Here is a 14134-nt window from a genome sequence, read left to right on the forward strand (position 1 = left end):
TAAGATTTAGATTAGTAAGGACTGTGAATAGAATAGTGCAGATGTGTGGAGTCCAGATCTCGTAAGACTTACTCAAGTGTGCTTTAAATCATGCTGCCAAGACTTACAGTTCTTGGAAGTTCTGAAAGATCCAGTAACAGACATTTGACCATATTTTTTACTGCAGTTTAAAGTAAGACTGTATGCACCTTGAGAGACCTAGATAAAGTACTAATAAAACAAGTAAACAATTCTAAGATTTACTATCTCCATTGAGAAATTCAAATAAAGAGCAAAATAGTGATTAAAGAATGCGAATCTTATTTTCTAATCTCAGCAAATAACAGGATGACAAAGAACAAAACTTGAAGAGTACAAAAGGTGAAAAGGATATAACAAGGTTGGTCTAAACATTGGCATTAAAATTACAATGCACAGACGGATATGCAGATTTGAAACTAAACCATTTTAATCTTATATATAGAATAGAATGACTATGTGCCATCTGGAATTCAGGGAATCCAAGGAAAGTGGAGGTGTAAACAATACACACACCAATATCAACATCTGTTTTCAGTGCTTGCTGATATATATGAGTCTTTGAGGGATAAGTTGGAGAAAATAAGTTGGAAATTGATAAAACCTCATGATAAAAAATGGATCACACATAATTGTATTTTTTTAGAAAGAATTTGGATTTACTCATGCTAAAAATAAATAGTGCATACAATGTATTGTCTTTTTTTTTAAGAATCTCTTCTCCCTGTAAGTCCTTGAATAGGACAGCATTCATAGCAGATGCAACATTTTGGAAGGTTTGGCATAGGATATAGCTCTTCTTGTTCCCAAGAACAGCTAATGGATAAAAATCAGGAACTTTTGAAAACTTACAGTAATATTTCTTACACTTCGATGTCCTGCTCCATTGCTGAGACTCTAGGATGGCTATGCCCTTATTAGTAAATTCAGTAATCTGGGCCTAAAACATTACAGAATACAATAAAACATAAGGTCTGATATGCAATACAAACAAAAATTAATTTAGTAATTCACTAAAAATGAATTACTGCACTGAAGAGTGCTAGCAATGTTAAAAAAAAGGCTCTGTTAATATTTGGCCTTGATAACAAATGGCCTTCCACTTTCACAGGGCCCATAAAATAATATAAAAAATATTAAAAATGCTTTGCACAAACCAGCTTAAAGGGATTGGTTCACCAGGACCAATATTTTGTTGCTAGGAAGGGAACAATGATGACATTGATTATTTCCACAGCTAAAAATCCACTATGTAATTGATTTTTATCTGACTCATTTAGTGTGGGCAGGCTCCATTTGTTCAAGAAACCTGTAATATATTCCTTGAATCACTGTAACTATGAGAGATATAAAAGTTGATGTAATGAGTTAAACACACTATTTAACTCAATTTGTTTTGCACACTGAATTCCAATTTCTGACACAGATACAGGTTCTATCTAGAGCTATTGCTCATTTTTTAAGATGTCTTGCTAATTTTCTGTGCTCCCAAATATTCAAGAGTTCTACTTTATTCAGGGTACCTCTGATTTTAGAATTCCATGTCCTTAGATCTCATTTTCAGGTACACTGAGAACTCACACCTTTCACTGAGTGACTGAGACCCTGGGCTACCAGCAAATTTGAAAGCCCTGACTAGTAAAGACTCCAGAGAATGAGAGAGCCAGACTAGGAGGAATTATTTGATCTGGTGCATTTTTTTGATACATTCAGTGTCTACTCCTGAAAAGTCATGGATATTTGGGTCATGGGTTTGTATTGAAACTGCTAGACACAGAAAAATTGCATAGGAGTCCAGCAGGTCTTGAGCTGAGTGAAAAAAAAAATCAAGGTTTTAATTGAAGTGTCCATTTCCATAATGATGTTGAATATTTGTGATTGACTTATCCTGAACTATAAGAACTTTTTGGCTTAACTGCTCTCCAGAATTTTTGCCATCAGATTTGGGCAGTATTCGCCCACTATCTAAAGTTTATGATTCCTGCTGCTCATCCTGTCCAGTCACAAATAGAAGGGAATTAGGAATATAAATAGATTTGAAGAAACTATTTATTATAGATATCCACATACATACCTGGATGACTGTAGGTTTCAGGTATATACTATATGACTTAAGCAGAAAATCTAGGTTTAAAACCTTGTATTTCAAAACTTCATCTCAAATTTGGACTTGTTGGACTTTTCTTATTTTAAACAAATAGATTTTCCTTTCATGTATAAGCAAAACCAGAAAACTGGAAGAAAAATTAGTATTTAGTTTATGTGTCTGTATGCGTGACTTGAGAATTCTTTCTCCTTCTTTGCTGATAAATGACATATTATTATAAAAAATAATAAAACCCCTGGTGATCATTAACCACAGTTGTTATTTCTGCCAAAAAAAAAAAAAAAAAAAGAGCAGCAATCTTTGAAATATTCAAATTCAATAAACAATCAGAGCACTTTGATATTTTTCAACTAGGCATAGAACAAGGGCATTGGTCTTTTCCTGTTACATTGGTTAATCCAAAATGTGTTGCAAATTAATCTCTTTGTTTCCTTGCTAAAAGCATTTTATTTTCAGACTGGAAAAAACTAATTTTTACATTACAGGTAAAATAAAAGGAATTTGGGTGTTTTGAAAAAACTGATACCTCCTTTTCCTTTCCTTCTATAAAGAGATTTCATTATCTTTCAGAAAAGTGGCATTTTTTTTTGTTCACCTAAATTTTAACCAAATCTATTTCTCAGAAACACATGTACATCATCATCTGACAGGTTATAACAAACTGTATATAAAGAGACAGTGACATCAGATGACTCTGAGAAGAAAAGTGTGACTACAAAAAACTCTGAAAGAGAACCCATTGTCATACCACTTTCAAAGATGCAGCTTCTGCTACAGAGAGGAGTTTGACACCACAGAAATGTCCTCTAAGTGGACAAGGTTCCACTTAGGTTTTTTGAAGTGGAAAAGGTAGTTGTACATCAATCAGGCAAATAAATCCTCTTGTTAATTGGCCTTCCTGAGTCCCACTCTGCCCCTACTATCCCCTCAAAATACAGCCTAATAAATTGCATCAGTGGTTCAGAGAATCTTTGCTGCTTTGGAGAATGATTTATATTTGCTAAACTCTCCATAGAACTCTTCTACACATTAGTATTCACTCATATTGTGTGCCAGGTTTTGCATGTGAAGTAGATCTTAAAACTGAATTTACCATCTGTGATGTCACTAATATAGCAGTCACTGTACTGCCTGAAATAGGATGACTATGAAGGATGCATCTATTTTGCCACAGATTTCTATAAAACAAAATGTTTTTCAGTAATTAAAGCTGGAGGTGAACAAAGGAGGTACTCCGGGAAAAGCACAGATTAATTTAAACCATAAATGACCCATTTAAGTTTTTTTTTCACTCAAGTAATGACTAAAGAAAATTAGTTCAGAGACTGATGAAGGATGGTGAATAGGTAATTATCACTATTACAAACCCCTTATTTTAATTTGTACGAAATGTGATTTGAAAATTAAATAGTACTTGATTTTCTTCAGGTTTCAGTGTGGACTCTCCTTCAGCTGTGTCTAGAACTTTTATTTCTCAGAATTTCAAGGACCTTTCTTTTCCCATTAATGATTGTATTAGATAACCAAAAGGATCAATTTTTCAACAGTATTATCTCAGCAATAAATTACACTTTCCACTTCCCTCAGGTTCCTGTAGGTGTTTTACAGGCCTTGGGTAAAAAAATTAACAAAAAAATTTGTACACAGGTAGAGGCACACAGAGACTGATTTATGAGTGAAGACATAACATGCACCACAAAGCTTCCACTTTTAAAATTAAAAATAGATGAGGAGAAAACTGCATGCCCTACAAGGCAAATGTAATCCACCTGTTTTGTACTATCCTCCACTTCAACTACCAGCCTCCTTCCCCATGTTTGCAATGATTTTTTTCAGATTCCTTCCAGTTGTACTTATTCATAACAACTCAGTCAATGACAGCAAACACTGTCTGTATTCCCAGAGTGTTCTTTCAAATTTTTAATGCTCCAGTAGTTTTCAAATCTCTGTTACAAATGTAATAGAGTCCAATGTCCAAGCATAAAAATCCAGACTAATTGACACTAGAAAAGTGGTTTCCCCACTCTTTCAATTTCTTCTGGTTTTGAAACAAGGGAGATGTAAATTTTTATTCACGGAAATATTGCTTGGTCTTATTGATCCCTTCCTACGTATGCTGCATAAGGATATGTCCCCTGTACATCAGGAAAAATATAGAAATTAACTCAAGTGCCTCTTCTGCAGATGACTTGGAACCCTTAAAGATAATTTTGATGTTTGCCAGTTGGTTGCAGGAATACACAGTAAGGAACTGCAGAAGGCTGTGTACAAGGGTAGGGTACCAGTGAGAAGATGCTACATCCAACCCTTCCAAACATACTCTGTGGCAAACAAAGCCAGTGTCCTTGCAAAACAAACTGTGCCACCCATTTCTAGCTTTAAAATCCAATGGCACTAAGACCTTCCTGCTATGAAGCATAGTCAGGCTCATTCAAAAAGCACGATGGACATTGCACACTGTCCCAGAATGGCCCTGAGAGTGAGCAAATGGAACAATGCCAGTCCACTGAGTAGAGACGCTGGAGTCTGTGTGTCTGTAGGGATGTCCTCATCACAGAGATGTAACAAACCCTCTCTAGCCATGGCATCCTGACAACACCCACTTGACAACACAGAGTCTGGCCACAAACCCGTGGTCATGAATTTATCCCGTGGACTTACTTAATAGACCAAGGTGCTGTAATGAGTGGTAAACCAGAAACAGCTCAAAAATAGTGAAGTGTGACTAGCATTTTTGTTGAATGCAATTGGATGGATTCATCAACCATAACCATTTTTTGGGATAATTAACTATGCTGAATTTTTCATTAAAATAAAAGCACAATATTCATATGGAGTAATTACTGCAGTGTGAAACATGTAAATGTTTGAATTCGAACAAGACAACTTTGTCATTGGGTAGGTAAATTCATAGTGCCAGGAAATGTTCTCCTCCCCAGGTTTTAGGAATCATGTGCATAACAGTCTCCTGCAGTATACAGTACAAGCTACTATTAATAATAGATCTAGAGCTGAACATAAGGTATGGAGGGAGTATTTAAATGTTTAATTATTCAAATGAAGGAATTAATTGACTATGTCTTTTTTGCAGTTACACAATATTTCTAAACATCTTAAGAGCTCAGCATGCTAAGAAGAATATAATAATGTATCTGAATCTGCATTTCAGTTTATTCTCCAAGAGAAGCACTATGGGAAAACATTTTAAAATCAGAGAATTGGAACAGAGCAACTGACTTTGGGGAAAAAGCATATCTATGTATATATATTATGTACATATACACAAAATATGTATACAATATAAAAAAAACTGTGATGAATTGGATTCAATGGGTGAAGATCTTACTATACCTATTTGATGTAGAACATGTGATGTAATACTGTATCAACAAGCTGCACTTCACTACAATATTTATGACAGTTCCTTTTAAACTATCAGTTCTCAAGCAGTTCTAATCTAATCTAGTCTTAGATAATTTCTGAAAAAAGCATTAATAATTCTGAACTGGTGAGAATTTGCCAGTGCTGAGCTTCTAGCAAAACAGCATTCATTATTATACTTCCAAGCTTACCTAGATGGAGATCATTGCATTCCTTGCTGGAACAGGCAGGTGGGAAAGCAAATATTCCATTTGCTTCTCTAAAAACTTTCAGGACTAATTTGTCTCCAGAGAAGGTAAAACCTAACTGAAAACCAGGTTGACTTACATATTTTTTTTCAGGCATACTATAGTAAACTGTAACTTCTATTTGCCTAAGCTTTCTCTAATAAAGTTTTCGGGGATTGAACAAACTGTTTGTTTAAGGCTAAATTTCTTTTCTGCGCAGGTGCATTTTTGTAAGCCAGTATTGTTAAACTGTAGTGGGAACCCTCCCAGTGTGCATTTTAAAGGATTGAGAGATCTGCACATGGGCTGTTCATGCCCTTGAGGTGCCACAATAATTGAAGTCCAGCTAGTGTGAAAAAGGACAGAAAGCTTACCTAGGAGCAAGTTGGGAAGCCCTGACCTGAGGAAGCATCTGTTACCTTGCTGTCAACCAGAAATAATTATATTATAAGCAGGCTGGTACTAGAATTTCCAGTCTTTTCTCTTGGCCTCCAGAGCCAGGAGAAATCTGTGTAGTTCTGGGATTACACTCTATTTTTCTCCTTCAGCTGCACATTGGGCAAACAGGTACAGTTTCTCTCAAAAAAAGAGGGATCAATTCTTTACTAGCGACCAGCAGAAGATATTTACTTTTAAGGTTTCTGCCACGTTTGCTTAATTGGACTCTTTGGATAAAAAAAGCCAGCATAGGGCTTTGATAGTAGTCTCAATGCTCTGATTTTCACACTTCAGCACTAATTTGCTTCTGGATAAACTTTGGTTAATCAAATTTCTGCAACTCAAGCAGATAAAGAGTGAAATTCGTCCTGTCTAAAAGGAGACCTGGTCTCATTTAGATCCACAGAATTTAATCTACTAATATTAGTGCTTCACCTTTTGAAATGTAACTATTTTGGAAGCATCTAGGTATGTAAACAGATAAAATATTTCAGTAGCTAAAGTACTTTCAGAATTAATTTGTCAGTGAAAAATGTTTACTTTTTAATTTTAATGCACTCAATAACAGATTTATAAACCTTGATTTATAAATGTCTGCTTTCCTTGCAATAACAGTTCTTCTACTTAGTCGTAAGAATACTTTGGAGCTGAAAGATTTACACCTTGTCCATACCCACTCAGCCTTTGACTTATAATGAAGCTGCCAGCAAGGACACAAAGTAGTGTCAAGCACAATGGCATCTTTGTACTGTGCAACTGGAATAAACTGTAAATTTAAAATAGCAGTGTTTACTATTTAAAACTTAGTAAATATCTCAAAAAATATTTAGTGAATCAATGAGACTACTATTATTTTTCACACTTTTCCTGCAAGAAAAGAGAATTGTAATATTTCTGGGTTCTTACATAACCCAGTCTAGCAAGTATTTATCTTATCTTCGAGATAAAAAAAATCTTAACCCCCTCATCCTTAAATAAATCCAATGTAAACAGAAGAAGTACAAGGCAGAAGATACTTCGAGGACTTTCTGTTAGAGCTTTTGAACAATAAATCTCACCTGAACAAATATAATAATACCATCCTGGGTAAAACTTTCCTACACTGACTGAGAAGACAGGTATATAAATTTTTTCCAAGAAGGAGTATTCATATTTATTTATCAGCTAGGGTTTTAGAAGAGCTTTTTTTTTTCAAGAGAATGATATATTATATGGGTATCATTTTTAAAAAAAAATCAGGCACCTCTCATACAGTCTAGACTAAATCAAAGGGAAGAGAGCATTTTTTGATTTCTGCAAGTGAATTCATAAAGACCAACAGGACTCAACAGATTTTTAGGACAAAATCATAAACTTGTTGTGGTGAACACCATGATGTGTGGGGGAGGAGGGAGAGGTGCCAGCTGGATCCAATGCCTATCTTGGCATTTATGCTGTGTTCATCACCATGGTATCAAAACACCTTTACAAGTTCTAAGTGTAACCACAGTAAAAGATCTGTAGTTTTTCCTTGAGTCCTAGAAGGGATGTCTTTGTTGTTGTTATTGTTATGATTATTGAACAAGCAAGTGAAAATAAGGGATTTTACATTTTGTTCTTAAGGAGCTGAGATTCCTACGGGATTCAATTCCATACCTGTATGTCAGTTGCCAAGAAAATTGCATCAGTACATGGTCTAGAGATGACTCTTCTCTTGTCCCAGAAAATTCCAGCTTCAGAAAGGTCATGAAAGGAGTGAGAAGGAGCCCTCATCCTTTTACACAGAGCACAGAGAAGATGTTTAGGATGGATGGAGGCAGGGAGGTGGAAGCAAGATTTGTTGATTACAAATGCTGATTTTTCTTGGTTTCCCCAGCAGTGCAGGCAGCTTCCCTGAGTGTATGTGCCAGAGAGCTCTTCTTATACCTGTGCCAGCAGAACGTGCCTCCCTTGGGCTTCCATGGATTGATGCACAGAGACACCTGAGAGCTGGCTGAATACATTTTCAGGAACATACAGCAGATGTGCTGGAGCTTAAAGCTGTATTGTATGTAGAAATATTATTTCCTTAAATATTTCTACATTTTCTCACATAATAAGCGTCAGACTGTGCCCTTTGTATTTTTGTATTTAGCTTTGCCTGGTTTTTTTTTGGGTTTTTTTTTTTTTTTTTTTTTTTTGTTCTGTAGCCTTTAATGTTAAATTTTGGGTTTGCTTTCATTAGCATTATAAAATTACCCCACTGAAAGGAATAGAATATTATATCCTATAAAGAACATCTTAATGAGAATAAACTTATAAAATCTTGTTCCTTAGAGTGAAATCTTCATTCCATTTAATTTAATGGTAGCATTCATGTTAATAATAATGAATCAAGACTTTGCAAACAGCTATCTATAATTACTTATTGATAGTCAACAGACAAAATACTAAAAACATCCTGTGCAATGAGACCAAAAATTTGAACACAGTACCCAGGCTGAGGTTTTATATGGAGGATCTATTTATAATCTTGCTGTGCAAGTGTTTTAGTGTTTTCATTTTTTCATAACTTGAATTAAACATTGCAACAGAAACAAGTGAGATAATTGGGTATTATGAGATATCTGCTCTTTTTCACTTATGGTCATTTTATGTGTTGAAATATTTGCATTGTTTATGTAGGAAAGTGAACCTATTATTCAGTCATCCAAATTATGTCTTTGTTAATCATATAATCAAGGCTCATGTCAACTGTTCTAGTTTGCATAGAAATTATGAGCAATTTCCTTTTAAATATTATTTTTTCTTTTTAAAGAAGATCAATCCCTAAATTCATAGGGAGAATTTGTTAAACTGGAAAATCCTATTTAAGGGTTCAAGGTGTATAGAAATTACAAAATTGCCTTTAAAAAGGCCAGCTTTCTGTCAGGTGTGTGGGGGTGAATGGCAAACTAATTCCCACACACACCCAAGAAAATTGTGAATTGTCCTCATACCTAGTATTCTGTTACAAGTCCCTATAGATGTGTCTATGTGTGTGTGTATATATATATATATATATGTAACTATATATATAAGTATATACATATCTATTATTTCTATATTACACTGAAATAGTCCTTTTGCAGTTTCTTTACATTTTACTCCTGTGTTACTTGCCTATATCGATTACAGATTAAACAATCCATTCTGAAGCTGTACTCAGATACCAGTATTTTGTGATAAAACTGTGTTTAACCTTATTGTACTCTGCAATAATCTCCAAAATATATGTATTAGGGAACAGATATCCTAAATATTTTATTAACATTGGATTATATTTAGCAGGTTAGAGATAATCTGCTGATTTAAATAAACACTACAACAAAAAGATACCACAAGAATCTGCTGTCAGCATCTTTTTGTAGCACTTCTTAAGACTCCCTGATGTGCATTTCACATTGTAGTTAAAATCCTTTTATTTGTCCTATTATTTATCCAGCTGTGGGATCACTGCACTTTCACAATAATAAAAAACCTCTAGCTAAATATGTTATAAAACCACCAAAAAAATTAAGAATGTTCTGCTACACATTGGTTACTCTAAGCATTAAATTTTCAGTTTTATACTGGTTTATGCAAAGAGCAAGGAAATGAGATTGATGCCTTTTCATTCAAGATAGTATAACAGAGTACCTAGACAGATGTTCTAGATAGATATTGCATTTATGTAGGTGTAACAGAATTGCACTGTGCTCAGCAAAACTAATGATGAATACTGTTAATATTATCAGAATGCTGTCTAGAAGGAAAACATAGGTAATGGCACTTACTCTTCCACCTTTAAATCTTCCTGGGTTTTTGATCCATCTGTCAGTATACCTGGTTGATAGGTTATTTCTTCTCCCTGGCTTTCATGCTAAAGGACAGAGAAGCAAAGCCCTTTGGAGCCAGCTTTAGCACTGCTCTTTACAGTTGGCTGTCAAGTGGAGTCAAGAAGGGACAGTTGCTGCCATCTGCCTAAAAGTGTGGTCTGGAACCTGTGTGTGTATTTGTGCACGTCAACAGCTTTCCAACATATGGGCCTAAATTTAGTTTCTGAATTAATTATTGGGCTTTCAAATATGTGACCCGGTTTTCAGATGTACTGACCACTCAGACATCTGGTGGTTTCATGTAAGCTGTGATTATTCAGCACCTCTTGAGCAAAATCACTCAGTGCAGTGCAGTTTCCATTTAAAATTAGCGAGAAGACAGTTGTTGAATTTAGTAGATACTGAGTTGGTCCGTGGATGTTTAACCTTCTTGACATCTGGCCCTCTTGGCCAGGCCTAGAGTCACATAAGTGAATCTGACAGCCACCTGAAAACTGGTGACAGCATCACCTGACACTGATAACTCTGTCATAGAATTAAAAAGGTATCACAGAACTTTGACCATAATTACTTTGTACCACTTATTTAATCTGTCTTGTGACTTAGCATTTTAAAATCCTGAACATCTTTTTAACAGTTAGCTTCCTTTAAAAATGGAACTGTCAAGAGAAATTTTCTTATTCATAAATCTGAAAGTTCCTGCATCTATATATTAGTACTATATGTAAGACTCAAAATACATCAAGCTCCTGATGGGCATGTTGTGACAGTGATACAGGGAGACATTATTAAAGCTTATTATCAGGAAGGCACACTGAAAAGGTCTAATTTTCAGTAAGAATTTTTGATTTTGGTTGCTTGACAGAACATTTTGGAAGACATGCAAAATAGATGGTGGCTAAAATATTTTGTTAGTTAAGTAATACAGCAACTTTACATTTCTGTGAAGCGCAAGTTGTTCACTTCTGAGGTTTACAGCACTCTTCTATAGCCCTTGAGGGTTATTAGTGCTGAAACTGGCAGACTTTAACTGACTCATCGATTTGACTTCTTGTTCTGCCGTCTGTCCATGGGTGTTCCAGGCCTGAAGAATGCACAATGTAGACTAAACTTGTCTACACCTTTATCTCAGTTGCTGAGGAATTTTAGAAGAGGTATTGGTTAGATCAGCTCCTCAGCTGGTCTAACATATGCCAGAGTCAAACAGCAGAGGATCAGAAAATTTTCTCTCCTATGTGCCCTGTTCTGTATCTAAGTACAGCTTCTCTATGCTCAGGCACAGTATACAGCCTATTATACTCACTTTAACCTTGACAATTTTTAATGCTATTTTAGGCCTGTTTAGAAAGTCTTCCTTTCTGCCTTGAAAAGTTGAACTCATGGGAACAAAGGTGGTATGCTTTTCAGTTGGAAAGATACAAAAGCAGTTCCAATTTTTTTGATTCTGTGTAGCTTTTATTTATATATTTTTATATTTCTTTGGGGTTTTTTTGTTAACAAGATAAAGATTTTGTTGGCACAAGTTTGCAATGACCTGCAGAGCCTTCTTTGTCAGCTGCACTAATCCTCAGACTCCCGGTCAATCATTCCAGATCTAAATTCCATATCAGTCTAATTTATAACAAGTAGAAACGTAGCTTGTTCACAGGTACTTGCAATATTGCTACAATTCAGAAGTAACATCAGTTTTACCAAAGAGAGAAAGTGGCTGTCAGCTTTCCTTGTTCAGGATCAGAGTAGTAGCTGTGCAACAGGCAAACCTGAGGGCACAGCTCATTTTACAGCTGCACTGCTGGAAGCTGGTTTAGACCTGTTGCCACTTTTTTCCTACTGCTGTATAGTGAAGACATTTGGACTATACATGTATTTGCTCTTGTATGTTTATTTGCAAGTACTCTATTTATCTCCTAAATTTATCTGAATTTTCTTAATCTCCTTTGAATTAAGCTGAAGCTACAAGAACTCTTGGGATTTCATGAAGTCCACTCCAAATGTGGTTGCTGTTACTGCCTGCCTCAAACCCAACACATGTAATTACTACAGTTTAGGTTTTACAAGAAGACTGAAGAGGAAAAATATTAGGTTATAAAGGTAATTTCTACATTATAGAATTGCAATAAATTATATTCTGCTTCAGTAAGCCATAAAATCAAGACTCTCATGGTTTTTCATTCATGCAGCACCTCTTGACTTATTAAAATCTCTTGATGGTGATCCCTTTGCTACATGCAAAGTATATTTTTTGAGACCTTATGACAATAACAAAGAAGTGCTCAATGTTTGTGAGATGTTCCTATTAAAATTGCTATGAATCCATGAAATTATGAGAACAAGCTGCTTCTGTCCTAGTCCATATGTGAATCTTTTTTTATGAAAAGGGAAAGGTTAGTTAGAAGATGTGTGCTCACTATTTATAAAAGCAGAAGTGTATTTAGTGTCAACATAATGCAGGTTGGGATTTCACACATTGTTGTACTGATACACTAATGATTGCAGTTATTGGTTAAAAGAGCAAAGGCTTATGAAGTGTGTGCTATGCAACAAAAACCAAATGCATTTTTACCACCCAGCAAGACTAATACCTCTGGGGAAGGTCACTGCTCATAGAGGAGTAACAGAATTTGTTAAAAGCAAATGGGGCTGTCTGATCTACATGAATTCAAGAATGTAGAGCTGTTAAAAAAAATCCAAACTTCTGTGTTGTGTGATACTGTGATTTACAGGATTTGTGAATCATAGGACTTTTTTTCAGTATCTATAAACATTATGTCACTTGTAGCCTCCTTGATAAAACACACTTCTTTTTCTTGAAAGAGTTCTTTAACTCATGTCTGCTAAGACACTTCTTCCAGGTCTCAAGCTTCCTTAGTGCTACCCAGCAGACATCTTCCACCACTGAGCTGTTCTTTTAAAGGCAATGATTGCAAACCTGCTGCCACTTGATCTGGCACAGAAGAATCATCACTTCTTCTGTTCTCTAGCCACAAAACATTTTGGATCTACATCCAGACACCCCACTACAGCATGAAGTGACTACCAAGGAAACAGACATTGACTGCTTCATTCCAATTTCCACATGACATTTCTTATCACAAAATACCTTTCACATCAATACTGCCTGAGATCAGGCCTGTCTAGGTGCTTTTTTTGACAGATATTCACAGCTCTGGAGTGTCTGTTAATAGAAATGATTGAGCTATAGGGCATTTTTTGGGAAATAATGATTAGCTAGAAAGCTCCATTGACTCAGTGCTCAGCAAATGACTATTCTCTCTGTCAGGTAATCAGTCCCAGGGATTTACTCAAAGGTTGCATCAACACTTTTATTATAAAAAAATTTAAATTCAGAATTTTGAACATAATAATTGCAATTGCTCCATACGGTCTAGCTGTTTCATATTCTTCATATTTGCCACCACCTCAACATTCAGGTTAACTCACTGACTTTCTCTCCTAATTTTACTCTTTTTCAAACTCTCTTATTTACATAAAAAAACCTGCAGGAATCAGTTATAGATACAATTCCACACAGAATTCAACAAACAGAGTATGAGTCGATATGCAGCTTCCCTGTGACATGAGTATATGTTATTACCAGAAAAGGTGCCTATTTTCTAGGCTAAAGTTGAACTACAAGCATTACCATTGAATCGCATCATCTTGGTGAAAACAAGTCAAAGAAATTAGAGGGAAAATATAGCAAGAATTTTGTATACAGCTGGTGCCTAAAGTAAGAATTCCACCTACTTAAATGGATATACACTTGAGTAAAGAGAACTCTGTAGGTTCAGGTTGAAACATTCATCCTCTCAGTTATTTCAGAGGCAAAGAACATTCTTTATGGGATAAATCTGTAGAAAAGTAGACAATTATTACTTACCTTAGAGTAATGTCAAAAAAAGAAGTCTTGAAATTCTTGAAGTCTTGAAAGTGGAAGATGATTGTGTGAAACCAGGAAATCTTTCATGTTTCTTGACTTGTTAAGCATAACTGAAATAAATAAGACATTTATTGACTGACTTAATTGCAAAACTTATATAAAATCACACAAGGACCCAAAATGTGCCTCAGTACTCTGTGTAATACTAATTTCTCTCAACTAGTTTTATTTCCATTATTGTAACTAATGGGTTTATATTTTGGTCATG

General features: G+C 35.2%; 1 protein-coding gene across 1 annotated transcript in view; it reads right to left on the reverse strand.

Moving 5' to 3' along the window:
* Window positions 1–13882, reverse strand: part of CPPED1 (calcineurin like phosphoesterase domain containing 1) — a 55464-nt gene extending 41582 nt beyond the window's left edge. Inside the window, exon 1 of the mRNA XM_085592379.1 lies at window positions 13867–13882. The gene's annotated coding sequence lies outside the window, so the exon portion shown is untranslated. The remainder of the gene's footprint in view (window positions 1–13866) is intronic.
* Between the last annotated feature and the right edge of the window lie 252 nt (window positions 13883–14134).

This window comes from Lonchura striata, chromosome 14, assembly GCF_050655825.1.
Source record: "Lonchura striata isolate lonStrDom1 chromosome 14, ASM5065582v1, whole genome shotgun sequence".
NCBI lineage: Eukaryota > Metazoa > Chordata > Aves > Passeriformes > Estrildidae > Lonchura > Lonchura striata.